Below are 7,647 nucleotides of genomic sequence, written 5' to 3' on the forward strand. Positions count from 1 at the left end.
CCCCCCCCCCCAGGGCACAGCGCACTCTGACCTCACCCGCTCCCTGCTCCTCTAGTTTCTGCGTCAACTCTGACCACGACCACGCTAGCGCCTTCTCTGAAATCCAGGTCAGAGGGCTCCAACAAAGCCGTCACCACTCAAAGCAGCCCAGGTGAGCAGCCCCATCCGTGCACAGCCCACGCACATCCATGCATACCTGTCTGCCCGCCCCTCCACTGCCATCTTCAGGCAGCCCTCCATGACTTCTCTGTCGAGTCCTTAAGTCACACCTTGAACCAGGAAGGTGGGGCAGTGAACTCAGGGGCACCGACTGTGGGCCAGGCCTGGGCTAGGCACTGGCAGATGCCACCTCAGGCCTCTGTGTGGCCCTCAGCCCCTCATGAATGGGTGAGGTGCCCAGATCACACTGGGAGGTGCACGGTGAGAGGGAGGCCCACAGGCCAGCTCTGGACTCCCCTGGTCCAGCCCATGCGTGGAACTGAGTGTGAAGCTGAGACCCTCACAGAAACAGTGCCGCCTGCCAGGCTGCCCTACCCCCACCCGCACCTGGCTCCAGCTTCTCTGAGTGCTGTGTGCCCAGCTGGGGCCCAGAGTCACCCCTCACCCTGGATGCACCCCTGGCCCAGAGCAGGAGCCACTGGAGGGAGCTGGGCACTTCCCTCACTGGCCCCTGGGCTGCTGGCAACCCTCCAAGACGGCACCGTGGCTGTGATGTCTCCCTGGGCGGCCCCCAACCCAGCCTGTGGGCCATGATGCCCACAGTCTAGGGCAGAATCTGCCACCAATGTGCACAACCCCTGGGTGTGGGGTGACCTGGTCAGGCACACAGGGCGGGGCAAGTCAGGAAAGAGGTGGGCCCTGCAGATTAGAGGGTCGCCTCGGGGTTGGAGGGGACTGTGCACAGCCCAGCCCCCGCCCCGAGCATCAGCGGTCAGCCCTGACCAGACTGCTGCAGCCACGCCGCCCACCCAGCAGGCTTGAGGAAGGGGGCCGAGCCCCAGGAGCACAGGCTGAGCCCTCCTGCTCCGGGGCTAGACTGCCCTCCCATGGGGAGTGACCCTCCTGGGGCCCAGGGCCTGCTGACTGCATGAGCCCAGCCCTCCCCCTAGGGTGTGGCCCCTGACCCAGACACAGTGCAGCTTTGCACAGCCTGAAGGCCAGATGCATCGTGAAGCCAGATCCCTGCAGCCGGGGCTGCCTGTCCAGCTTAGAGGGATGAACCTGGAGGAGGGACAGACAGAAGCCCTGGGTGATGGCAGCACAGCTTCAAACATCTGCTCTCTGGGCCTCTATAGAAAAAGTTGCTGACCCCTGGCTGTCAGAGACCCATGGCCAGTCGCTCACGAGTCCTTCTCGCCATAAGCTGTGCTGCCGATGGTCATGAGGGCGGCCCCCAGGCACTTAGCATAGATACTCGCAACCAGCAAGCGGGCAGCCAGGGTCCCACCGGGACCAGAGCAGAGCCACAGACGCTGGCAGAGGCGACCCCCAGACGATGGCCACCCCTGGGGCTGAGGATGTGGGGAGGCCTCAGCCCCGGCTGTCTGTGGCACCCGGAGGAGACCCTGACTCCCCCCACTCTCCACAGTGCCGGCCACCAGCCACAGCCAGACAGAAGCCGGGACACTAGCGTATCCAAAGGACCCCTGCAGAGGTCAGTCCCTTGGGACAGAGGGGAAGAAGGGCAGAGTGCTTTCAGGGGCACCGGAAACAGCCTGCTTGCAAGAGAGACCCCAGCCCAGTGGTGGGAGGACCCCTGCCCTCTGCACTGCTGGAAGCAACAGAGTCCAGGGGTCCCTGGGGAGAGGGCGGGCCTGGGGCTGGGCAGGTGCCACTGGCCAGCCCTCAACCCCACTGCCCCCCAGCCAAGACCACACCTCTCCTCCCCTCCCCACAGAGTGTCAGAACCACACCCAGGCCCCCAGCGTCCGCCTGCTGCCCCCGCCCCCGCAGGGCCTCTGGCTCCTGGACAAGGCAGAGTTCACCTGCCTGGCCACGGGGGAGGCCCTGCCGGATGCCCGCTTCTCCTGGGAGGTGAACGGGCAGCCCCATGGTGGAGCCGTGGAGGAGAGACCCACCTGGCACACGAACGGCTCCTGGAGCCAGAGCAGCCGCCTGGCCCTGCCCAGGTCCCTGTGGGCCTCAGGCTCCAACATCACCTGCACGCTGAGTGGCCCCGGCCTGCAGTCGCCAGTGACCCTGACGGCACAGAGAGAGCATGGTGAGGGCAGCCGCGGGCCCCACAGCCCCCCAGCCACCTCCTTCCCCCGGGGACCCACCCCCTGGAGCCCCAGCTCGTGGGCATGCCATGGCTTCTCCCCACAGCTGCCTCAGTGCCCGGCAATCTGACCCTCCGCACTCTGACCACGCCTGGCCCCTCCTCCCCTGCCTGGCTCCTGTGCGAGGTGTCCGGCTTCTCACCCATGGACATCCTCCTCACATGGCTGGAGGGCCAGCAAGAAGTGGAGCCTTCCCAGTTTGCCACAGCGCACACCACAGCCCAGGCTGGGCACGCCTCATTCCACACCTGGAGTGTCCTGCATGTCTCCAGCCCCCTGGACCACGCGGGGGCCACCTACACCTGTGTGGTCAGCCACGAGGCCTCCCGGACGCTCCTCCATGGCAGCTGCAGCCTGGACACTGGTGGTGAGTCACATGGGCCTAGGGCTCCATCCGAGTGGCCGGGACACAGGGCAGGAAGTGGAGGGGCAGCCCCAGAGGTGCCGGGCAGCAAGGACGCAGCCACTCCGTGTTGGGGGCCCCAGGGTTCTGGAAGCCCAACAGCTGCCCCGCTGGCCCCGGACACACGTCCGCACGTCCACATGCTGCACGCCGGTCCAGGAAGGGCGAGAGATGTTGCCCACCCCCCACGACCCAAGCAGCCATTTCCCACCAAGATGTGCCTGCCACAGGGCACAAAGCAGGGGCCTGCCCTGGGCTGGCGGTGTGGGCGGCCACCCTCAACAGCTGCCCTCTGGGGGTGTCCAAGGCTCCCCAGCTCCCAAGCCCCCCACCCTTCGGGGAGCCCAGTCAGCACCTGGGAGGCCACGTATGCCCAGGACTTGGGGCTGGACTTGGGCTCCCAGAGGGGTCTGTTTCGCACACAGCCACAGCGGCCCCTGACTGTAGGCCTCCTGGAGGAACACAGGGCCAGGTGCCACAGAGGGGGTGGGTCTGGGGGCCCAGAGCTCTCCCTCCCCTCTGAGGTGTCCTGCCCTGACACTGCAGCATGCAGCCCAGCCCCGCAAGACTGCGGTGGACACACCAGTCAGGGAGGTGGCAGGACTCACGGGCTGGCAGGCGTCCCGGCCACCCAGTGCGGGGGCTGGCAGGGAAGGTGTCCCACGGGGCCCAGAGGCAGTGGGCACTGGGAGAGAAAGGCTGGGCTTGCCCAGGGCCCAGGACCTAGCCTGCAGGCCTGAGCTGCTGTGGGCCCCACGCCGAGTGGGGAAGACGTGCGGACCACAGCCAGGCCCCAACACCTCGAGAGAGATGGGCTTGGCAGGCTGCGCCCTGAAGGCCACACAGGGTGCCCTGGGGGCCACCGCAGCATGCCCACACCCACCCCCACCACGCACCCCACAGCAGGCCCCCCGCCCACACCCCCGCCCCACACACCCTGTAGGGTCAACTCCTGTAGACCCAACCCGCCCCCGCCCCGGCCCAGCCTCCTGACACAGCCCAGGCACTGCACGGCCTCGAGTCACAGGACACTCTGCACTGGCCTCCCCCAGAGGCTTGATCCAAACCTCCCACTTTCCTGTGGGGGCCAAAGCTATGTCCAGCAGCCAGGGCCATGCTCTATACAGGGCGAGTGGCAGAGGCTGTGGGAGGCCTGGCCAGACCCCAGGGCCCCTGGAGGGGTGGGGTGAAAGCCCCACTCCAGGGGGCCACAGCCGGCACCAGCCCTGGCCCCAGGGCTGACCAGCCGCCGGGCCTTGCCTGGTGGGCCCTCCTCCAGACCAGAGGAGGGTGGCCAGAGCCGCCCCCTGTAAGGCAGCCAGGCCTCCACAGCTGGGACGGCAGCTCCTCCTCGCTGGGCCAGCTGCCCCCCAGCTCTAGCAATGCTGCCTGAGGGGCCTGCTGCTTTCCTTGAAGGACTCCCACGCCCTCCCCACCCCGCCCCGTCCACCTGCATCTGAAGGCTACCCCTCCGTCTCGGTTCCAGGCCCAGCCCACCACCACTGCCCTCTTCTCAAAGGAGGCCACTAGCAGCTCGGCCCAGGCCTGCAGCTGTGGTGGTCATTTTCACAAAGTAGCAGCTGGAGGCTCTCCTGGGGGCCCCTGGCTTCTGCTTCCTGGTCCTGCTCTGGGGCCCCAGGCTCCTCAACCACTGGCCCCGTCTCCCAAAAGCCTACGTCACCCCGGCCCCCCAGACTGCAGCCAGGGCCCTCTGCCCTCTGTTATCACAGAAGCCAAGCCACCCGCCCAAGTCCTGCGCCCCTCGAATCGGCACCTTCTGTCCAAAGACCCCACCCCAGTCCTCCTGCCCCTGCCGGTCTCACAGCCCAGGGGCTGTCCCCTTCAGCCCACCCTCCTCTCAGCTGCCAAGGTGACCTTCAAACACCCATCACAGTTCTGCTTCCAATTAGGATATAGAAGCTTGTAGGTCAGCCACTCGTGGTAACAAAAGGTCAATGCCAAATAAACCATAAAAATCATGTTTATTTAAAGTCTCAGACGAGCCGAGGACTCAGTGTCCAACTGGCCCAAATTCCTAGGTCAGAAGAGGCTGCTGGCAGTTATCCTCATCCTCAACACAGGTGGACAGAGGCCTGGACATCCGTGAGATGAGAGGGACGTGAAGGAACCAGCCAGGGTTTAGTTCCCACACAGGCTGGCCCAGGATGTGGGTACAGGCAAGCCCCCGAAAAATCCCCTGGGCCCACTGACCCTCCACCCAGGGATTCTGCTGCAAGCAGCCCCTGAGAGCAGGTGGGGCCACCACAGGAGAGGCCCAGGCTCAGAGCCATTCCCACCAGGAGGAGGAGCCTCACCCCACTCCCACACCAGGAGCCAGTAGCCAAGGAACCCCCCACCCAGCCCAATTCAACTCCTGGTGAAAACACAGCTCCTCACCCTCCCTGCCCGACAGAGGAGAGTGTGTGCTCACTCCGTGGAAAGTATACACGCGTCATCGACTTCACGCTCACTTTATGTCTGTGCACCATGTCCGGCGTGCAATCAAAATACCCTCGGTGTGCAAAGAAACAGAAAACCTTCACCTGTAGTCAGAATGAAAACAGCAAATAGAGCTGGACCATGGGTGACCCCAATCTTGGAGCTGAAAACAATGGCGATTGTGCTCTCGGCTTAAGCTCTGTGGGTGGCTCCTGTTGCCTTGAGAAAAACGTCCTGCCCCACGGTTTCATGGGCTCTTCCCAAAGGCCTGCCCGCTGGCACATCCTGCCCCAGCAGAGATGGGTAAAGGGGCGTGAACTTGCTCTCCTGCAGTTCTTCACAACGTGGCTTCTCCACCCCGAGCTCTTTCCCGCCTTCTCATCCCATGTGTCTGAGAAGACCTCCCTGACCTCCATGGCTGGGCCATGGGGCAGCCGGGACCCCTGGCCTTTACCCAAACAGAGCGCATCCAGGGGGTCCTGTCATCGCATTTAGCCACCTCACCAACCCCCAGACCACTCACTCCTGCATTCCATGTGTCTAGAACAGGTTCCTTCAGGTTCTCCATGGCAAAGGGCTGCTGCCTTTGAAAAATTTTCCAGTGAATCATGGATGCATACCTTTGTAGAACACAATATGACCTCACTAGCAGAAAACTGAAACAGACGGAGACCAAGACGCACGGCTCTTCCACCACTAGATTCCACAGAGGGCGAGCAAGCTTCCACACTTACTTCCTGTGCCGTGACCAGTGGCTCCTGGATGGCAGCCCTGCAGACCCCACCTCCTGCAGCTCTGGTCAGGCTCAAGGCAGACCCCCAGGGAGTGAATGCTCATGGAAAGAGAGACTAGGAAGTGCGGGCCGGGTGATGGGTCCCGGGACTTAGCACTTCCTCCCTGCCCTGGGCCCTCCCACTGGACTGGAGCATGGCTCCACACGACAGTTCTGAGCTGGCCGGCCCATCCTGCCCTGGCCCCAGGTCCAGCAGGACTGACTTCTGATGCACAGACTCAGCCCTGGCTTAAAGCCTCTAGTTCCTAGCCTCGGCCTGCCCTGGCCTCCTGTGCGGCCCCTCACCAGCTCCCCGCTGCAGGACGCAAGGCTCCCATCCACTCTCCCGACTCAGAGCCCTCATGACACCGTTCCTCCTGCTGGAATACCGGCCCGGTCTCACCTTTCACCCTCACACAGCAACTGCTTCTGCGAGCGGCTGTCACTGCAGCCTGAAGGGTGGGACCTGAGGATCCACATCGGCATCGGGGCCGCCTACCCGCCGCCCACACTCATGCTGGCATGAAGGCCGGCTTCAGGCCGTCTACCCCACCATGCTGTGTGCCCCATCCAGCTCTGTGCCTAGTCAGGCCCTGTGACCCCTCTGTGCCCCGTCCATGCCCTGCAGGGAGAAGGTTGTTCACACGGGGCCCCAATGCCAGTGGTGCCGTGTGGGTGCCTGTGGCCGTGCCCCTCGGGCAGACCCCTCGTGGTCAGCAGCCTGCTGTGTGCTGGGGTGGGTGTGGGCAAGGCCTAAGCAGCGCCCACTCCCCCACAGGTCTGGCCACCTGGCCGCCCTGGAGCCAGGACGAGAGCAGCGACGACAGCGCGGACGTGGAGGAGGCCAGCCCACTCTGGCTCACCTTCCTGGCCCTCTTCCTCGTCACTGTGGTCTACGGCGGCTTCGTCACCTTCATCAAGGCAGGTGGCCCAGGCAGGTGGGGCCCTACATCCAGGGCCAGGGCCCCTAGGGTTGGCCAGGGCTTCTGAGGGAGCCGCTCACTCGGCCCTGGAGTAGGACAGGTGCTAGGGCCCACTCCCCAGGGCCACGGGGAGGTGGGGTCCCCAGCTCGGCTGGCCAGGGGCCCTAGGCCTGGGGGCCCCGGCCCCTTCCTGACCCCGGGGCTCTTGCTGCAGGTGAAGTAGCCCCAGAGAGCAGACGCTGGCTTCACATGGACAGGACCTGGCCTCCATGCTGCCTGCTGCTCCCGGAGGGCAGAGGAGCCCAAGCTGGACCCCACCCTGCACACAGAGGCCTTGCGGCCCTACAGTCAGTCCACCACATAGCCCAGCCCCCAGCCCAAGAGGAGGGCATCACGGTGCAGAGAGGAGGCCCCCAGCTGGCCCTGCAGCCCCAGAGCCTTGGCTGCAGACCCCCCACCTCCCCACCCACCATCTGCCACATAAAGAGCTTTGGTCCATCCTCCTGCCTCCCGTTTCTGTGGCCCAGCCCTCAGATCTTCCAGGTGAGAGCACCCAGGAGGCCAAGGGCAAACACCTGAGCAGGTCCACGCACACAGGAGAGGCGGGCAGGGGCAGGCACACAGCAGGGGGCTGCCTGCTGCACTGAGGGGACTGGGCACTCCAGATGCACGTGGCCACACCTCGCACACGGGTGCACATACACACTCCACATGCGCGTGTTCACACCTTGCACACGGGTGCACACGCACACTCCAGATGCGCGTGGCCACACCTCACACATGGGTGCACACGCACACTCCAGATGCACGTGGCCACACCTCGCACACGGG

The 7,647-nt window shown here is 64.9% G+C and overlaps 1 gene segment (V, D, J or C); it reads left to right on the forward strand.

Annotated features, from left to right (window-relative positions):
* LOC120875669 overlaps positions 1-7,647 on the forward strand; it is a gene marked incomplete at its 5' end in the record, with an annotated part of 77,981 nt that overhangs the window by 16,520 nt on the left and 53,814 nt on the right.

Source organism: Oryx dammah, unplaced genomic scaffold, assembly GCF_014754425.2.
Source record: "Oryx dammah isolate SB20612 unplaced genomic scaffold, SCBI_Odam_1.1 HiC_scaffold_16, whole genome shotgun sequence".
Taxonomy (NCBI): Eukaryota; Metazoa; Chordata; class Mammalia; order Artiodactyla; family Bovidae; genus Oryx; species Oryx dammah.